The 20,940-nt window shown below is 42.2% G+C and overlaps 1 long non-coding RNA gene across 1 annotated transcript in view; it reads left to right on the forward strand.

The window, feature by feature from the left end:
- The window catches only part of LOC123379845, a 58,902-nt gene extending 39,038 nt beyond the window's left edge, over window positions 1-19,864 (forward strand). Inside the window, exons 2-3 of the long non-coding RNA XR_006584759.1 lie at window positions 18,838-18,922; window positions 19,010-19,864. This is a non-coding gene — a long non-coding RNA (uncharacterized LOC123379845). The remainder of the gene's footprint in view (window positions 1-18,837; window positions 18,923-19,009) is intronic.
- The last annotated feature ends 1,076 nt before the right edge of the window (window positions 19,865-20,940 follow it).

Genomic DNA, 20,940 nt, shown 5'->3' on the forward strand with positions numbered 1-20,940 from the left:
GGACTCTGCAAGCAAAGGTCTTAGCATGGGTCATGGTTCTAACTGGAAGTCTCTCTAGTGGTCATCTTACTACCCCACTCATTTTGGACATTTCTTTTATAGCATCCTGATGAAGTTCATGAAATCATCAACAAAAACCACATGCGTTCTTATATTCCCACAGTGTCTTAGACCCTGCATTGTGGATTGAGGATACCACAGTAAATAAGAGACATGTTTCCTGCACTTCTGGAGCTTACTATCTGGAGCTTATCCCCCTGAATGGGGCAGGCAGGCATTAACCAAATTATTCTATAAATAACTATGTTGAAGTTATCAGAATATTGTGATATAAAGGCAGAGTACAAGATGCAACAGGAAAGAGGAAAGAAAGTGTGGGCCTGAATTACATCATGAGATCTGGGAAGCCTTTTCTGAAAGTCCAAGTCTCCTGAAGCCAGGTGAAGAATGCAGGGTGGAATCTTCCATAAAGGCAGATGTGTCAGTATGAAATCCCTGGGACAGATGTGTGGTGCTGACTAGGAAGAGGAGGATCTGGGTGGCTCAAGAGGTTGCAGAACCTGCAGGGCAGAGTGTTGGATAAGGCTGTAGGAGTAGGCATGGGCCACATGGGGCAGAGTCTTGCAGGTATGATAGATAACTTTTGACTTTCATTCTGAGTGCAATGGGGAATCATTCATTGGAGGGTGTAAGGTGGAGGGGTAACTTAGTAAGATTTGCTTCTTAAAGAACATCAGACTGGATTCCCCATAGTGAGGTTACTTCTTCACAGGGAAATTATTTTCTCAGGCACTATAGTTAAATGCGACAGATAATACTCACCTTGTAGGGTTTCCTCCATTGGGCTGCAGAACAATGATTCTCATTGTTTTTGAAGACTGTTTTATCAGCCAGGTCAGGGTAGCATAATGGATAGAGTCCAGCTTGGAGGTCAGAGAAACAGACTTGGCCACATTTTGCCTGGGTGACTGGAAGCAAGTATCTTAAGCTCACTGGGCCTCAGCTTCCTCGTTGGTAAAACAGGTTATGGTGAGGACTAGGTATAGGATTGTGTCTAAAGCATATATACCAGAGACGCGTTACATCTTGGCTGCTGGGATCAGATTTAACCTGCAGGCTTAGAGAAATCATCATGCATGTCAGCCTCTTGACAGGTAGCTAGCCAAGTACCTATCCATCCACTTAGAATAGAATTGTAATTAAGAGTTCTCTGTCTCCTGAAATGCAGGTTGGAGACTTCCCCTGCCCCTATTCCCCAGACTTTGTATGTTGCCTTTTCCTTTCCCCACAAGGTGGACCTGGAATCTCTGTGTGAGTCTCCTTTCCCTCCTTCTTGAGTGTGGTCTCTTCCCTTTTTCTTCTCCTTTCCAGAGTATTGTATCTGTCCCTCCATCTCCCTCATTTCCTTCTTTTTCTTTCCCTTCTCTTCTCTTTCATTTTTCTCTCTTGTCTTTGGGTGGTGAGAATTCTGACCCCAGATGACAGTCCTGCTCTCTTGTGGTCTCAGCTATACATAGAGGAGGTGGAGAGGCACGTTATTCCCACATGAAACCACTGCGTATAGCTCTTGAAAGCACTTACCCTTTGCTTTGATCTGTAGCATATCAAATGATGGTTTCACTAAAACCAAGACAGATTTATTTTTCCCAGTTATTTCACAATAGGTGACACATATTCTTGTTTCCTTGGGAAAAAAATAATCTCATTCCTTCAAATGCACAAAGGAAAATTTATTTAGCTACTTGATTCTTCCTTATTGGGCTTAAATATAAGTGCTTCCCTAATTTCCTTTTCATTCCTCAGAAAACACTATACTAGAGGTTATAGACATTAAGGTCTAATTCCTTAAAGAGTTTACATTTTAATGGAGAGAGACAGATACCACATGTACAACTGCCAAAAAAAATGATTTTATTATAATTGAAAATTGTTAGGAAGAAAAGAGAGCTGAATATAACCTGGTCTTGGGAGCTCAGCAAGTCTCTACTTTGGCTAAGTACTATTTAACATAAATTAAGAATAGGTATGAAGCTTCTGTGAATAAAAAAGTAAGTGCTGGTGTTTCTATATATGGAATGTAGTGATCCAGGGGGGAGGTTGGTGCCCTGAGCCAGTGGCTAGGGAAGGAGACTGAGACTGGACAATGGTTTAGTAACACTTTTCTGTAAGTCTTTCAGTGGTAAATAATGCTGTAATGCTTTCAGCAGTAACTAGTGATGAAGGGCTAGCCTTCTAAGGAGTCTGAGAGAAAAGAAATATTAATCCGAGAAATGGTTAATTATGGCCGCTAAGTTGCTACACCCCTCCTTGTCAGCTACGGAAGCACAATTAAGAGGAATTGTTGAATGAAAAATGAGAGCTTATTTTCCTAGAGATTTGGTACTATTTCTTTGGTACCCAAAGAATCAAGAGCCCAAAAGCTGAAGAAAGAAAAATAATGTGTATTTAAAAATAAAGGGATAAACTACATGAGCAGCTGGAGAGAAAGTTTGAGTTTCTATGGAAACCTCTCCTAAAATGTCTCCCTCAGGCAACAGAGCCAACTTCCCAAATGCCAGAGAGAAGTAGAATATGGGTTGAAGCAATTCTCCCTGGGCTGTCACATTGGGTACAGCTCTGGTGGGTGGAAGGAGAGGACTTTGAAATGGGTCAAAGTTTCCTCACCTGATATTTCTCTTCTGGAGATGATTGGGTGCAGAGGAATTGGAAATCTGAGAGTGACCGGCTTTTAGGTATTTCCTTACAAGGTGCTAAGGCAAGGATGACCTGGATGAAAGACTGTTGCAAACAAAAATGGAAACAGAAAATTAATCTTAGAGGTCAGCCACCAGGACACGATGTATGACTCAATGATGAAATCAGAAGAATATTCTTGGAACCCATCTCTGCTTATAGCCCTATGAGATCTGTAGGCTCCCACCCCTCCAATACCACTTTGTATAATGCTTCCCCTCATTCAGTTTCCCCATTCCCCTGCTGATCTTCAAAGGTACAATGCAAGTTCCTTCTTCAGTATTTGAAATTGCTTTCCCCCTCAGATCTGTGCGTGGCTGGCTCCTCCTCCTCTATCAGACTTTGTGTCTTCAAAGAGCCCTCCTTACCCCCTCTATCAAATGTAGCCCCATGTCTTTTTCATCCAGGGTATCTGTATCCTATTATTTGGTAACTCCATTTATACCATTTGCTATGAGCTGCTTATTACTTTTTGTTTTAGCTGTTGATCAGCTGCCTCTCCTCAGAATGTAAGATCCATGGGAGCAAAAGAAGCCAGCTTCCCTGAGAGTTTTAGGTCTGACAAAAGTGTAAGCAGAGAGATGGTACTCAATACATGTTGTATCAGTGATTCTTTTCCTCAAGAAACATGTGATACAGTTATTGTGATGATGACAGGGCATGTACACTTGACTTACATAATATTTCACAGCTCTGAGTGATCAAGGGTTAACTAATTTCCATGTCAGAAGGAAGAAATCTCCAGGTACAGTTAACATTAACAATAACAAAAAAAAATATTAAAACCAACAAGAAGTTCCATTTATTGGATAATTTCTTTGTGGTAGGCTCTAAGAGGTACTTTACATTTCATATCTATACCTGTAAAATAACCTCTTAAATAAGGATCCCCGTTTTCTGGTTAAAGAAACAGGGTCAGAGAGGCTAAGATTGTGAAATTGGATTTTGAACTAAGTTTGGTCTAATTCTTAACTCTAGGAATATACTATTTATTGTGAAGATAGAATGTTTTTGGAGAGGAGACTTGAGCCTTGTCAAGACAGAGGATTTGGGTAGGGGATACATAGCTAGATCTTAGTGGTGTGGAGGGGAGGCATGGTCCACAGGTAATTTCTGAAAGGATGGAAGCAACAGTATGGGACTGGGGTGAGAAAAGCAATTGAGTACCTTGCATGTTGGCTAAGTTCCCAGACATGTGTGGGTCTCCTGGCTCTGGAACTGGAGGAGGCTAGGGCTAGAAGGTGTGGTTGGGGTGAGATATGTGGGGATATGATCAGTTAGATAGGGTTGGACCGGATGACATAAGATCCTTGAACCTTAAAACAAGGAGTTTAAATTGAATATAAAATACCTTACATGTATTTATAGATTTTCATTCATGTGAACCTACGTTACGTCATATGTACATCTGTGGAATGCTTAGCAATTTGCAGAGAGTTCTTAAGCTTCCATTTCCCTTTTCATGCCCAGGTATTATTATGCCCATTTTATAAACAGAGGCAACTGAGCTCAGAAGATTGTTGCTAGGTAAGGCCATCTGCGATGCTGGTTCTAGAACCCAACCTCCAGACTCTTGCTATTACTTTATTTTCTTCAGTTGAATAATTCCTGATGTGAAAAAACGTTCTTGATAGTGATCTAAAATATATATTGAACTTTTCTGTTTTACAGTTAAAAATTGCAGAGAAAAATCATGAATCCTTTCCATGAAATAAATGTAGATGTTAGTATTCATTCTTCAAAGCATGAGTAAATTTTGCAAGACAAAAAAATAAAAAAAAATACTATTTTCTTCTCTCCCAACTATTTATATATTATCAAATTTAGTACTTTTGTCTAAGTAGTCTTATAGGAAATAAAACTAGTTTTATTGTGTTCTATACTTAGTCATCATGAAATTTTCCCCATTTTTCCCTACAAATTAGTCATTCTTCCCAGTACTTATTTTTATGATGATATTGGCAAGTCATAGAATCTCTAAGCCATCACTCTTGTTCATTCATTCTTTTTCTTCCTTCCATCTCTCCTATTCATGGTATCAATAATATCTTTCAGTCTACCTTTAGAATTTATTGTTTGCTCTAATGACAGTGAATGTGAAAATACCATTTAAACTAGAAAACATCATGAAATTCTAAGCAATTGTTCTTTTTATGACTAGACCAGAGTGAATTATTTATGTCTGTTCCTCGAACTATTCCCTGATGCATCTGGTTTTAGGTCCCTTCCTTGTCCTTTGATCATGATTGAATTTGTCAGTGTCTCTCTTAATTGCCAGTTTTAGAAATCATTCTTTATTGTTCTACACACTAGAACCCATCTCACTGGGTTCTAAGTGGCCGTATCATTGTGGTATTAGATCTTGAAAGGCATGAGGCAGTAGCCACAGATGGGCAGTTCAGGGGCCCTGTGGGACCATAGAAGTGTGTTTAATTTGCTTCATTTATTTAATTTAAAAATAAACCGTGAGGCAACTTTAAACCCCACAAGAATGCATATAAACATCTGTATTTCTGACTTTTTTTAAAAAAGTGGAACATCTGTATTCCCACATACCGTCTTCAGATTCCTTATTATTAGCTAAGGCCTACTTCAGATGGGATAGGAGTTGTCTGTCTTGTAGATGCTCTACCACTTCCAGTTGTCTCCCTGAATTCAGGATCCATTGTCCATTCTCCTTTATGTTGAATCTGACCTGCTGTCTTTCCCACTGTGAAGAAATCTCTCTCTGAAAAGTGTGAAAATGGGAGATGAAAGAAGGCTGCCATGTTTCCAAAAAGGGAGACTCAATACTTGTTTTTAGTGTACGGAGAGAAAAGTTTTCCTTCTTTTCTAGGTTCTTTGGCTGGTCTGATAATTACATTGACATAAGACCAGTGAACAGGAGAAAAACATACCTGTATGTACAGAACACCAAAGTGGACAGTTGTGGCTTCTATGCCATCCTGAGCTACAGAATGGGGTAGGGGCTGGGCTTTAAATGGGAGGAGGGTAATTTACAGGGTGATAAGAAGAACAGAGGATTGGTAGTTAGATGTTGTCCCTGCTGCAGACATAGGCCATTCAGATAAAAGTTGTCCTTAGCTCTGTATCTAAGCCAGGGCAGAGATAAAAATTCTTTTGCAAGAGAGCTAAAAGTTTTTCTTGAGCCTGCTAGATCTTGATTGCCTTCAGCTCAAAATAATTCACTGCCAAAGTGGCATATTTTGGGGTCACATATTCTTTTCCCTTCAGTAGAAATGAAGATGGCTTCTGTGTGTTTAAAATTCCACCTAAGTCTCTATCAGGTTTTCCTTACACTTGGCCAACTGTCATTCATTTACTTTGGTTGCCTGCCTCCTGGAAGTATTTGAGTTTACACCCCCACCCCCTCCTCATAATGTTTCAGCTTTGATTATCCTTTCTTTGGGGATGGGGGTGTGTGTCTAGTTGCTATATATATTCTCCCACCTCCAGAATGTTATTCTTTTAACCACATCATGCCTCATTGCCTCCATATTTCCTTCCTGGGGGGAGTGTCTGTTTCCATCCCAAGCTCTAGGGCACTTATTCCACATCATTGCATCCCTACCTCTGCCAAGTAGGATGCCAGGCTCTGTCATCTCTGAAGACTGATAAAGGAAATTTCTCTCTTCACTTCCTCCTTCTCTGATGGTCTCAGGGCATTTTCTGTGGCCAGGGTACCTCTTATGCCTGGAATCCAGGTCTGTGGATGCCTGCTTTTGACTTCCAATACTCCACATTGTCCATTTCTATCTTTTGTAGGAGTTAAGCAGTGGTTGAAGTATATGAAAAAAGGTAGTTTTGTAGAGAACTTTATACTTTAAAATACTTCAAGATAATTGAAAATTGTAGATATATATCCAACAATGGTTTTTTAGCAGTTGAGGAATTGAATGGTGTTTGTTATTTCTCCTTCACTCGACTTTATTTTCTAAGTAAACTATACAACACATAATACTTTTGTAATCCAAAAATAAGACTGTTATTGAACAAAAATTAAAGGCAGTCTGCATGAGCTCATTTGAAATTTATTTAAAAAAAAAAACAAACATCTAGCACATAAGAGGTAAAGGATGAAGCAAAGGCAAGGAATTTTGATACCCTCCTTCCTCTGACCTGTACCTCTTGTCAGACCCTGACCCAATGGCCAGAATCTTGGTTTCTTTAGTTGGAATTTTTTTTTTTGTTTTGAGCTTTTGTACTTGAGATCCAGAAGACTTATCTGGTGCTGAAGCAGTAAGATGTGGACTCATGTTTTCTTTGCTTTCTGTATTCCCTGCAGATAGATTGGTTAAGTTCAGCAGCCAGGAAGATAATGTGAATGAAGAGGGTAAAGTGAGTGGTAAGGAGCATGCCAGGCACTGTTGCGAGCTAGACAGTATGGGCTCTGTCTCTAGACAGTGGTCTGCATGTCTGTAGCTGGCACTTCCATCTGGAGCTGGAGTGCAGGGCTAGCCTAACCTTATGTGACTTTGAAAGTGAAGTTGACCATCCAGGTTAAAAATGACAGATGCCCTGATTATTGTGTGTTGAATGCACAAGCAGCAGCATATGTGGCCTCAGGTACAGTGTGGAAAGCCTCTGCTCCCTGTTGGCCATGTGACTCTGTACGTCATTTAAGTTCTCGAGGACTCCTATCACCTATTGAGGGGAAGGGAGGAATTAACATGCCTGGTGAAAATAACATGGGGGTGTTAAAGAGAAAATCATGTTTAAATAAAGAACTATTTATTGAATACCTCCTTTCTTGAGGTATTCAAGATCAAGGAGCAAAGTCCGAGCTGTTAAGGCAGAAACCAATCCTCTCAGTAAACGGCAAAGGAATTTAGAAGATCTGAATGTTCAGAAGGCTGGAAGAAGCAGGTTCAGAAGCTGTGTAGCCAGAAACATCATCTAAAATCATGCAGCCTGATTGGCTAAGATGTCACTGTCACTGGGCACGAGATGCCTCAGTTTGTACTGCTGTTGAAAAAGGCAACCATGCATAGTGTTCTCATAAACACAATAACCAACCATAACCTCTGCCACCCACAGTAGAAAAGCCCCCATTCCTCACATCACTGATGTACAGCTCAACATTGGTGCCCATGTGTCTGGCTGCAGAGCCTCAGCCTTGTACCCATACCCTCAGCACAAAAGAGGCTGGGAAAGAGACAGCATGGTCTTTTAGCTCTTAGGAAGGCTCTCAGGTGGGGTTGTGTGAAATACAGGATTACCTAATAGAAACAAAAAAAGTTTAAACACCGAGTGCCTAAACAATAGAAAAATGTCCCTTAGATTTCCTATCGTTGAGGGATTTTTAGTCATTTGAAATAGATGATCCTGTTTTAAATATGCTACACAATTGTAAACCATGCCCATTTTATGTCAGCGGACTTTTAACCAGCTCACTGTTCTGTTTGCCTAGGAAGATCACCGAGTGGAAGGGTTGTCACGAGATTTTCTCTTTGGACACCCAGTTCCTTTGTGGCATGCCAGACTTCAGAAGCTGGTGTTTTCCTGTTACCCCTGGTCTTTCCTCATCTGGAAGTACTGAGCAGACCAGGATGCTGTGATCATCTCTAAGAATAGGAAGCTAAAAATACCCTGAGGAGAGGGCAGGCTCCTTCCTGGCTGTACAGGGCCAGCCAGTCTGTCATCCATCTTCCCTGTCTATCCTCATTTCCATACCATTGTCCCTCAGCTTTGGGAGTCATGGCATTGCTTTGCAAGTTAGCAAACTAATGAAAAAGCCCTCAGACAATTCTGTCTTATACATCTTTCTCTTATATTCTGTGTCTCTGTGAAGAGATGGGATTGAGCTCTACATCCTCCTGAAGCTTTCCTTCTACCCATTGCAGAAATCCCAGTACGGCAGCTTAATAATCCCCATAAGATGATAAATTCCTGAAGGCAGTGACCAGGTCTTTGATTATTACCACTTTATCCCCAGTGAGTAGTACCATGCACAGCTCATGACTGGCATCCAAATATCTGTGGAATGAATGGTAATGCATTTGATTTTTTTTAAATGTTTATTTATTTTGAGAGAGAGAGAGAGAGAGAGAGAGAGAGAGAGAGAGAGAGAGAGAACGAGAGCGAGCAGGGAAGTGCAGAGAGAGAGGGAGAGAATCCCAAGCAGGCTCTGTGCTGCCAGCGCAGAACCTGATACGGGGCTTGAACTCACAAACCATGAGATTGTGACCTGAGCCAAAACCAAGAGTTGGACGTTTAACCAACTGAGCTACCCAGGAACCCCTGTTTTTTTTAATTACATGAAAATTAAAGGACTCCACACTTCCCCTTCCACACCACCCACAACTAGGTAAAGCCAGAGAGGATCTAAGTAGATCCTGTAACTGTGAATGAAATCTGAGGGTGTCTTCGGGCACAGGTGGGTCCAGGAACTCTCTGTTCTTATCCTGAGTTGGGCATGCTTTTCCTCTAACCCTCCCAATAACTCCAGGAGAAGAAGATTTTATCCTCATGAATTAAAAAAAAAAATCCAATACCAAATGTAATTGGACAGCTGGGTTGCCAGCTGATTCAGGCAGGGAAGCAGTAGGGCTGGGTTATTGATTGGTTTAATTTGTGCTGCAGACTCACTCTTGGAGTCCAAGTAAGCCCATACAAGTTCCATGGGTTGGGAATGGAGAAATTGAGGCTCTCTAAAGGAAACTGAAGTGTTATTATCAGTAGACAGGATAGATGCCAGATCTAAGTGTGTTGAATGATGCTCCCCCCACCCCAAGAGATCTGTCGACCTGGAACTTATGAATGTGATTGTATTTAGAAAAAGGATCTCTCCTGACCTAATTTGTCTTAAAATGAGATCATCCTGGATTAGGGTAGGCCCTAAATCTAATAACTGGTGCCCTTAGAAAAGAAGACATACACAGAAGACAATATGAAGACCGAGACATAGATGGGAGCGTTCCCTCCACAAGCCAAGGATGGCCAGGATTCCCTGGAATCTGGGAGACACGTGGAACAAATTCCACCTCAGAGCCTCCAATAAACCTGATGACACCTTGATCTTTTTTTAGACTTCTAGCCTGCAGAACCGTGAAGGAATACATTTCTAATATTTTAGGCCACTGGTTGGTGATGTGTGTTACAGTAGCCCTAGGAAACTCATACTCTGGGTAAATAAAAACAACTGAGGTTTACTCTGGCCACAGCATATGGGCGGTTCTGGCCTGGAATATTAACCTATAAGTCAAGGACTGTCAAGACCCCGGGCTGGGATTTGTAACTACTTCTGCCCTCATTGACCTCACTCTCGGGGCCAACTGGTTGGGAATCCAGTTGTGCTGGATATACCTCTTTGGATATACCTCCTTTACTAGACACTATTGAATTCAAACTACCCATTTAACCCATGGAAAAAGGATAACAGAAAGGCCCACAGGCTTGTGATGTCTGTGTGACAGCAGGCACACGGCTGCTGGTTGACAGAACAAGGCTACACTATACTCTGTACATCCTGATGTTTCTCCCCTACCCACATGTAGCTCTTAAGATAGAGACACTTCAAGTCTGAACAATCTACATGGAGGTTCTACTAGGTCTTTGAAGAGATGCTGCTCACTAACTCTGTAACATAGCATCTCCTGGTCCTATGATGTTGGGGATGGAGGGAGGTGAGGGACCCACACAGCTGCTAGCTGTGGTGCTACCCATGGTGTGAATGCTTGGGTGTGGGTAGGGGAACTTTGATTTTGGGTTTTTGGGTTTTTGTTTCTGTTTTTTTTTTTTTTTTTGAGGTTTTTTCCTTTTCCTGAGAAGAGGAAATACCTAATCTCTATGCTGATCCTTACAAGAGTGTTGTTTTTCCAGATCATTAACTTCATTTGTTTTCCCTTTTTTCTGGGCCACAAGCAGCCCTGATAGAAGTGAGGATTGCTGGCATGGTTTGTCAGAGGCTGGCAGCCAACATGCAGACTAAAGCCCTGGTGAACCTGGAGCTTGGATATGCAATGTGTCAGGCCTAGGAAAAAGGCATTAGTGTGATGCTGGTTTTTGTTTTTGTTTGTTTTGTTCTTGTTTTTGGAGGGGGGGCAGTAGGAGAATATACTAAAAGATAGATTTTAAAAAATGCATTAGTCTGAGTCTCCTCTTCAAGACAACACATGTGGCTTTTCATGAGTCATAGTAAAGATGTGCCGTTAGGTGTCGGTCCCTTGGAAGGAATTAAGAGAAGAAAGAGTAACTGTTTGTTTTTGGTTAAAGTAGAAATAACCAGAAATTAACCTGCTTTTGAATTAAATTCAAATCTCCATGCCATTGCCACGTGGTGTACATATGCACTGAACACACTCATCAAGAACTGAATTTTGGGGGAAAAAAACCCACAAAATAACATCATTGATTTGTCCAGGGTCATCAAATACAATGAGTCAAAAACTCAAGGCAGATAGATATTTTAAGTCTGTCAAGCAAAAAAACATTTTAGTTGAAAAGCCAAGTCACTGTAATAATTTTGTATTTTTAAATAGAAGTACCTGACACGGATGTGGAGCATGGGTGTTAGACAGGAGTCCTACACGACAGGCCAAAACAGTAGTCTCATCAGCTTGGTACTTAACTATAGGATCTTGGAACTGGAGTTTCTCGTGGCTGTTCAAATGCTAAAGTCTTTACAAAGCCTTCTTTTGTGGATATCTACCCCTTGTCCTTCTCTCTATTCTCTGCTTGCCTTTCTCTTCTTTCCTACCTTTTACATTCTACAAAAGTGGTTTCCATTTTATTTATTTATCTATCTTTAAAATTGAGTTATTTTTACTAAGCAAAAGTGCACACCACCTTACAAAAGAAAGATGGTTCCATTAACAGCAAGTCTGAATTATGTGTTCTCTTTTGTTCAGGAGGGGGGTGTCTTTCCTGTTCTATTTTAGAACAGATTTCTTTCTTTTAAGTGCTGAAATACCGTGAACTGGCTACTTAACAAGCACGTCTACATTGAACTCTAGGTGACTTGGACACACTAAAGGCATAAAGTCATTTTTAAGGACCACTCCCTTTTGACTGTAAGGTGCTAACTCTGTGTGACTCATTGGTGGCAGAGGCACCTATGCAAGTTTCCTTGGAAGATGTGAAGCAGCAGCAAGTGGCTGAGGGACCTCAGACAAGTCAGTGAGCCTCTCTAGGCTCCTTTCATTTTCTGGAAGAGTGCTATGCCAGATGATTGCTAAGGACATATAGAGCTCAGAATTTCTACAGTTCTATGACTTGAGTTACGCCAATGATGATTACTAATAAAAATAACTTCAATTTATTGAACACTAACTACGTTTCAGTAACTGTGCTAAGAAACTAATGGTCCCTGTTCCTTTTAATTACTGCATGAACCTACTAATTAAAGAGATAGAGTTATAATCCCCATTGTATCCATGAGAAAACTGAGGTTTAGGGAAGTTAATAGACAGTTCCTTACTTGTGTTCACGTTCCTCAGAGTCGCACTATACTGTAAATTCCATTCCAGCCTAGGCTCAACTTATCAAATGGGATTTGAATTAATGAGATTTTACTGAACTAGGGAACATTTCTGTCTTAATGTCTTCCCATCCATCCTGCTAATTGGTCTTATAATTTTAGGCTCAGAGGCTTTCATCCTGTTCAGCTCGGAAGGATGAGGGATGGCAATAAGGGCACGTACCTGAAATGCTTATTTTGACCTTTCCCATCAGGATCTTTACTCACAGTTAAATTCGTCTGTATTAGACAGGAAGGAAAGTCAACCCTATTAGACTCTGTGACTCACAGGATCGTTCTCTTGTTCCAAATCTGAACACGCCTGGATTCAATTCCTCCAATACGCTTAGTAATGACCAAACAAACTGGCATTCTATTTTTTGTCTCCTGTTCAGGACTCCTAGGCGGCTGTGCTTCTGGGCATCTACTTAATGTGCTTTTCTTTCCCCTGGGAAGTAAAGGGGAGGATGCATTATCGGTGCAGGTGATCCATTACTCAAGTGTTCAGGGAGAAGAAGTCTCCAGGAGCTGCCCTGCGAAAGAGTCAGTTAGAGGTGTTCGGCCTTCTCTGCCCTCAGTTGTTACTGGCTCGTTCGTTTTCAGCCTCCTCGGCATCTCTCTCTCCTTCCCTGGCTCCCTCCCACTCATGTTTTGGGTGCTGGCATCCTCTGCTAACATCCTAGAGGGAGAGGCCTTTCATTTGTTTGACTCCTGCGGCCTCTGGAGAGCTGTGCTGCCAGTGGAGGTGTGTGAGACCTTTGCCAGGTCTGTGAAGGAATCAGTGGCCTCCTGGAGGCTTAATCAGGGACCTCCTGGAGGTGTCCCTTTCAGGTTTCTTTGCCACATGGGGTTCCTTGGGGAAGTTTTTTTAAAAAGCCCCTGTGATGTTTTCTTTTTTTTTTCTTTTAAAACAAAGAGAAGAAAGAAGAAAAAGCCCCCAGTGCCAACCAGGCTCTCACACCCATGGTATTTTGGACCAGACCAACGCAGCCCCGTTATCTGCAGCATGAAACAAACCCCACACTTATGCTTCAAAAGAAATCACAAAATCCAACAGAAGCAAAAGTTGAATGGAATGAAGATGGGTGGTGGCCACAGCCCTGCCTTCGTGAACAGGGAACACACATACCCAAGTCCCCAATCCCTTTGTGGAACCTCTGTGCCAGGGAAGAGCTGGAAATGACACTTTGTCACTAGCTTCTCGTGATCAGTCCGTTTTTGCATTGCCTGGGTCATCCCCAAAGCACTTGGAGATCTGTAACATGGAGGTCAACACTTTGGGAGACAGAATCGAGAACACTGACTGAGTGTGCCTTAGGTGTCTGACATTGTGCCTTGGTGCGGTGTCTACATCGTGTTCTTAGTCCTAACCATAACTATCACAGGTGGTAGCAATCTTATCCCCATCGTGCACATGGCAGAAAGAGACTTACAGACATGACTTTGCCCGAGGTCACCCTGGTGGAGGAGACAGCAGAAAACCGGTCTCTGTAGTTTTACCCCATCCTACCGACGCCGTTCTAAAGCTGACCAATACCTTCATTGGACCTCCTGTAGAAAATCATTATGCTTCTGGTAAGGAGACAACACTAGTTGCAGGCCTTATCTCCTCCGTCAAGAGGAGTGAGCATTTTGGTGCAACTCAGGCAAACTGATGTATCCTGCACTGTGAACAATTTGGAAATATCTAGTGAAGATGAATGCACATACCCTACAGCTCAGCAATTGTACTCCTCGGCGTATATCCTAGAAAAACTAGCACACTGTCCATAAGGAGACTTGTCCAAGAATACCCATTGTATCATTGTTGCCATGGTAAAAACTGGAAACAACTTCATCCAGTCACCAATTAATAAACGTTTAGCGAATTGTGCTAACTTCATGCAAGGCAGTTCTATGTGGCATTTATAATCAATGAACTGGGTTCATTCACATGTGTCAACACAGGTGAAACTCCAATCTGTTGCACTGAAAAAGCAAATGGTAAAATGGAGGGACCGTATGAAAATTTTAAAAATACACACAAATATTATGTTGAATATCTGTTCTTCAGGGCTATATGCATAGATAACAAACATAAGAACATGGGTGGGAGAGCACCTACTTCAGGATAGTGGCTTCCTGTGGGGAGGGAGAAATTGGACGGGAAATAGTGGAGGGGAGGGCAGTGAATTTATAACACTTTTTTCCCAAGTAGAAAAACAAAACAAAACAAAACAAAAAGCATGGCAAACTGTCTGGTTGTTGCATTCCAGGAAGGAGGCACACATTCTCTCTCATTCTCCGTAACTCTGATTGTTTGTGCTTTCCTATGTGTTAAATTAGTTTGTAACTAACTGTTTCAAATGAGGGAGAAGTGGGGAAGAGCACCTTCAGGGTGTTTCAAAGGTCATTTTTGTTTGCAACCTGCCCAGGCCCCAGTGTGTGTGGGCACTTCCCAGGGCTCTTCCAAGCACTGAGCAGATAGCAAATGTGAGAGACGGGTCGCAGAAGCTTCTAGGTATTCCCGATGATCCTTCCAGCTGTGTCTCCGCCTCGGTGCCAGTCTGGATGGTCCTCCACAAGTGGACCTGCTACTGTTTTCTCATCTAACTGTAAAAGGCAGAAATTTGTATTACCGCTGTAGGGTAGAAAAGTCAGCCACAAGCTCATTTCTCTGGAGGTGGAGACTAAACGTTGTTTTTCTGCCTAACTCGACTTGTGTCTGGAGTGCCGGGGTAAGCCCCAGCCCTCAGGAGAAGGATGCCTTAGATTCACGCAGGAATCTTTCTGTCCTCTGACCCCCTGAAGTTCTTCCTGAACTTTCTGCTGGCAAATGCCCAGTACAAGCCTGTTTTTCCTACGGGAGCCCATCACTTACGGGCACTCCGTTCCAAACACAGCATCACCTATGCTTCTAAAATGTCTCCTGCCCATTTCAGATGTGACTTTGCTCACTGGTTATCAGCAAACTCCCTCTCCCATCTCTTGCTGTCCTTCCCCTTCCTGTCCCTCCTGTCCTTTGTTTCCTTTTCTCCCTCTTCCCATTTCTCCTTCTCCCCCTCCCTCTCCTCCCTCTCCTCCCCTCCTCCCTCTCCTCCCCTCCTCCCTCTCCTCCCTCTCCTCCCCTCCTCCCTCTCCTCTCCCTCTCCCCACTCCCTCTCTCCTGCTTTCTCCTCTTCTTTCCATTTACCCTTCCTCCACAGGCATGATTGAAGGGCTCTGGTAGCCTACCCCGTCTCTAGATCTCCAGTTGTGTGGACTCCCACAATCTTTATCAATGAAACACTGTTAGGTTTCAATTTCTTCCAACTGAAGAGTCTGTAAATGTCCAAGAAGTTTTGGCCTAAGTACTAGAAAACATGTATTCAGGGTTCTGTTCAGCCTTGAATTAATCATGTGACCTTGAGCGAATCGGATGAGTTGATTAAGGGGGGATAATACGTGGCTCCTTCACCAGGCATTATGAAGACCTGAGAACGTGTTTCTGAGACAACTGAGGATAAACAGAGATGCTCCTGATGTCGCTTCACTGTCGGGTGGATACCAGCGAAGGGCAGGGAGTGGAGGTGCTCACTGTCCAACAGGGCTGAGGGTGACTCACATCAGCACCTCCCATTGTTTCAGGAAGGGTGTCCTCTTCCCGAAGAAGTATGCAGAGTAGGGATCCCCGGGAGGGCATCTTGTAGCTTTATGGATATATATGCATTTCTTTGACATAAAAGAGGGAGAATTTAGTTTACCCCTGGCGTATGAAGATTTTAGGTCTGTGCAACGAAAAACCTGTCTTCCTAATAAGTCTTTAAGTGATTCTTTTCTGCTCATTTCCAATTCACTAAGACTTATTCAAGTAATAATCTCTACAACAGGATGAAAAACGAGGCAATAAATGCATACTGCAATTGATTAAATGGAGAAAGCTGGGCTGTTTGTAGAGTGTGCAGCACAGAACTGCAGAGGGTAGGAGATTGCAGGAGAAGCTGAGGTATTTCTTGTTGCTGTTTTTAGGGTGGGGAAGGCCAGTGCCTGCAGCTCTGGTAGGTGTGGTCAGCAGTAGGTGGTCTCCCTGGAAACTGTAGTTGGAGGCCTCCCCTCCACGGCTTTGGGTTCAGCACCCCATGTCTCTCGTTGGCTGTATTTATTGCAGTGTGGTCTTCTGGGAAGTCCCATGGACTGTAAGTAGGGAGTTACAGGCTGTGTTCCCAGCTTTGGAGCTATTTCATGGTGTGATTTTATCCTTGCCTTTGTGGGTAATGGATTCTCAATTCGAATATGGCTGGAGTGGAGAAAAGTCTTGTTTTTAAAAACTTACTTAAGTTAAACCTGAGCAAAATGTGGCACCATCCCTCCATGCTCGTGTTGTCTCTTTTTATGTGTACTAAGGACTTTGGTTATTAAAACACTGCTGCTGGGGTATTTCTGAATAGGGAAAGGGTTCATATTAGGCAGGGAGAGATCAGAGAGCCTCAGACAGGCTGCAGCTGCAAATGGGAGGTTAAAGAAGCAGGGTTGGGGGTGGGTGGAAAAAAAAAAAAAAGGATGAAGGTATTCCAGACCTGCCTGGGCTAGGTGCCATGTGTGGAGTCTTACAAACTTTCCGATAAGGTCCCAATAAAAAGTCAGGGACAAAAATCCTCGGTGGCTCCCCAGCTGGGACCCCTCTCACTCTTGAGAGCTTTATGCTTTCCCTCGGTAAACTCTGTAGCTTTGCTCACTCTCTATTGTCCTCGAGATTCATTCTTGGACTCCATGAGAAAAGGACCAGCATCTCTTCCACCATCCTGTAACACTTCCATGGGCCTCGTCTCCAAACCTTAAGGGGGACCTGGAAAAGGGAGCATTAGAGAAAATGGACTAGTTGGTGTGGACCACACAAAGTTGAGCCTGGCTTTAGAGAGAAGGTAAATACAGGCTAAAAGGGAGAAACCCTGGGTAGCAAGAATATTGAGCTGTTTAGGGGATCAGCTTCTGACCTTCAGTGTTACAGATTGAGCAGTATCTGATGCTTTTCAGAGGCTCTCCATGGGTGACATTGTAGAATTCCCTCAGTGGTGTTTGTGAGACTGGTTGCTATGGGATTCTTTGTTGCAATATGTATCTTTAAATGCAATTCTGACCTTCAGAGGGGCTCATGACAACCTTGGTGAACTGTAGTATAAAGAATTTGTGTTGTATGAACGCATCCATTCCTGGGATTTTTTGTTTAGGGATTTTGCTTGTTTTCCTAGAAAGGTAATGTAATAAGTAATAATTTGGGCATTTGATGTGCTAGACCTGGGTTTGCTTCTCAACTTTGCCGCTTGAGTTACTAATTAACTGTTGGTCTAGAGGAAATTTCTTGAACTCTCTGAGCGTCTATCTCCTCATTGCTGAAATGGGAATCATCTTAACACCTACCTCTTGGATATTATGGCAGTATAAGTGATAAAAAAAAAAAAGTAACCTACTTAACACAGAATTTGGAACATATAAGCATTAAATACATGTTTTCTGCTTTATTTTCTCTTTAAAGTGTGTGTGTGTGTGTGTGTGTGTGTGTGTGCATATTACAGTAAAATTCATTAGAAAAATCCTGTCTCTACCCAACAAGGAGAAATGGAATTTTTCAGCAGTGCTAAACTAGTGAGGGCAGGTGAGATGTGTATGGTCATGGCAATGACTGGCTAATAACCATTTAACAAAAGTTTATTTTGAACCCCTATTCCAGGCACTATATGCAGGAGTCAAGAATGAGTGAAGTACGATAAATGATTATCCTCTGAAGGACCTTAAATACTAGTTATGGGGATTGAATCTGCAGCATGAAATTCAAGCATAATGTGGTGATCTAGAAGCAAGGCAGTTTGCAGGGTCATTTTAAGAATTAAATGAGATAATGTATGTGGAGTGCTAAATATATAAAATACTAACGAGACACATTTCCTTTATTCTTCCCCACATACCTAGTGCCTGGCATACAGTAGCCACACAATAAATACGTACCAGTTGAATGAATGAATACCTGACACAGGGCATGCACAAGTGTCCCTGTTACACATATTATTGTGGTAACAGAGTTAGCATGGGGTACTATTCAAGCATTTTGGGTTATATAGATTAGGGGGATCAGCAAAGAAAGATATTTAATCTGAGACCTGATCAGGACAAGTAGGGATTAGTTTAGCAAAAGACAAAGGATCTTCTCAGCAGTAAGAACAGCGTGTATAATGGCCCCAGGATGAACAACAGCTTGGCGAATTGACAGAATTACACGTGGTTCATTGAGTGCATCCAGAGGGCAGTGGAGGGAGGGATTCCCAAGTGCTGTGTGTGCCACGTCGAGGAATGTGCACTTGAATCTGAGGATCAGGGGCCCACTGGGGGTTACAAAAACCAATTCACCTTTTATGTGGCCAAATAATGCCGTCTTCAGTGTTGAGAGTAAAGCTGAATATGGACACACTTGAAGACAAAGACATGGTTTTGGAAAACTGTTTTAGGAATACAGGAGACAGTAATTCCGCTGATCGTAGGAGGGCAGAGGGAGGCGACAGTTTGCCTTCTTACTCTCTCTTAAATCATCAGGGAATAGCTGGTAGAGTTGAACAAAATGACAGCTTGCTTTTCCTATATACCATGAACCAGGCACTGTTTGAAGAGCTTTAAATGAGTTGATTTATCTTCCACAGGAACTCTGAGCAAACTACTGTCGTTATCCTGTTTTCAGATGAGAAAGGCACAGAGGAGCTACCCAAGTTGCCTGAAGTTACACTTGTACTGAGTGGCAAAAACTAATTCATTTATGGTGGTGGGACTTCGGTGTCCATGGCCTTCATTCACACTGACCAAAATGTCTTCTAGGTAAAAACCCAGAAGACAGCAAGTCCCAGCCTTGCCCTGGATTCCTTTGCAGTTTGGTGTTTTCTCAAGTGGGGATTTAGACCCTATGACTTCAAACAATAATGATTATCTTTTATGAGTCTTGGCAATTACTGAAGCATTTATCCAGTGGATTATCTCTAGTAGTCTTGACATAAATCCTGATAAAGGAGCTACTCTCCCTAATTTGTGGATAAAGATTTTGAGATGAATGTATGTCTTATGTCCCCTGGAAAAATTCAATCCCTTCACTTTGATCTCAGGACTCCTGTCTCCTAAAATAAAGTTTTCACAATTTCTCAGGATATGTATTCACTTACCCCACAGCCTTTGAAAATGCCCTACTCCGGGCCAGTCCTTTGCTTGGAAAACAAAAGTGAACACTTAATGGGGTCACTAAAGGCTCAAGGAGGGTGATAGCCACGTAAATAAATCCTTTCTATCCAAAGTGACCTATGTGAGAAAGGAGTTGGGCCCAAGGTCAGGTAGGACCAGGTCAAAGGAAAGTATCGGAAAAGGGGAGGTGCTTGAGCAGGATTTTGAGGGGTCCATAGGAGTTGTCTAGGTAGATGAAAGTTTCACGAAAGGAAAAATCCAATCTTGTGCTAATGCCTACAAAATAGCTTTCTGCTCAGGTTTTCTTATGGCCACTGTTAGTTCTTTCTGGCAGTACAGACCTCATTAACTGAAGTAGGAATGCAGTACGTGTGAGAGCTGTGTCCTCATCCGGTTCTTTCATCAGGTTCAGTGACTTTTTTTTTTTAACCACTGGATTGACTTGCTCTATCAACATCAAAAAGAAAACAGTCTTAGTCACTCTTGTGTCCTTGAGTAATTTGCCGCCTACAGACTGGCATCAAAATAGCAGTGGACTTTGGCTATGTCTGGTTTGTGCCAGCTCCAGAATCCAAGGCAGCAACACAAATCAATTTTTCTTTCTTCGCTTATTTTTTAAAGAGATTAGGATAGTTATTTTTCAAAATATATACAAAGGAGCGGTAAACTTTGGTGGAATGGAAATACAAAGTTTCCCCTTATATTTTTTTTCCAATATGAACACTTTCTTGGAAGTGAGAAGGAAGAGGGAAGATTAGAGACGAGACAGGATCGAAGTCCCTTTATTGACATTGTCACTCAGTGAACTCTGTGACCCTGACAAAAGTGAGATCGGCATAGCCTCTTGGATTAAGAGAGAAAATAGCATTAATGTCTTAGAAGGCTGACCACATCCTTGCTCTGACTCCTAGCCTAGGTAAGATAATACCAGGATTTCTGTTTGCCTCAGTTTCTCAGCCTTGAGAGGAAGAAGTCGAAGATCACAGGAACCCTTGGTTTGTCACACTCTCTGAGGTCCTGTGAGATGAAAGTATTATTAGAAGGACGAGTTCTCACAAAGGGTACATTCTCACTTGCTTCATATGCACCATGAGGTGAAGAACATTAGAAATACCCCTGTCAGTACTTTCAACAATAGCCAAATTATGGAAAGAGACTAAATGTCCATCAACTGACCAATGGATAAAGAGGATGTGGTTTACATACACAATGGAATACTACGTGGCAATGAGAAAGAATGAAATATGGCCTTTTGTAGCAACATGGATGGAACTGGATAGTGTTATGCTAAGTGAAATAAGTCATACAGAGAAAGACAGATACCATATGTTTTCACTCTTATGTGGATCCTGAGAAACTTAACAGAAGACCATGGGAGAGGGGAAGGAAAAAAAAAAAAAGGTTAGAGAGGGAGGGAGCCAAAACGTAAGAGACACTTAAAAACTGAGAACAAACTGAGGGTTGATGGGGGGTGGGAGGGAGGGAAGGGTGGGTGATGGGTATTGAGGGCACCTGTTGGGATGAGCACTGGGTGTTGTATGGAAACCAATTTGACAATAAATTTCATATTAAAAAAA

Source organism: Felis catus, chromosome A1, assembly GCF_018350175.1.
Source record: "Felis catus isolate Fca126 chromosome A1, F.catus_Fca126_mat1.0, whole genome shotgun sequence".
NCBI lineage: Eukaryota > Metazoa > Chordata > Mammalia > Carnivora > Felidae > Felis > Felis catus.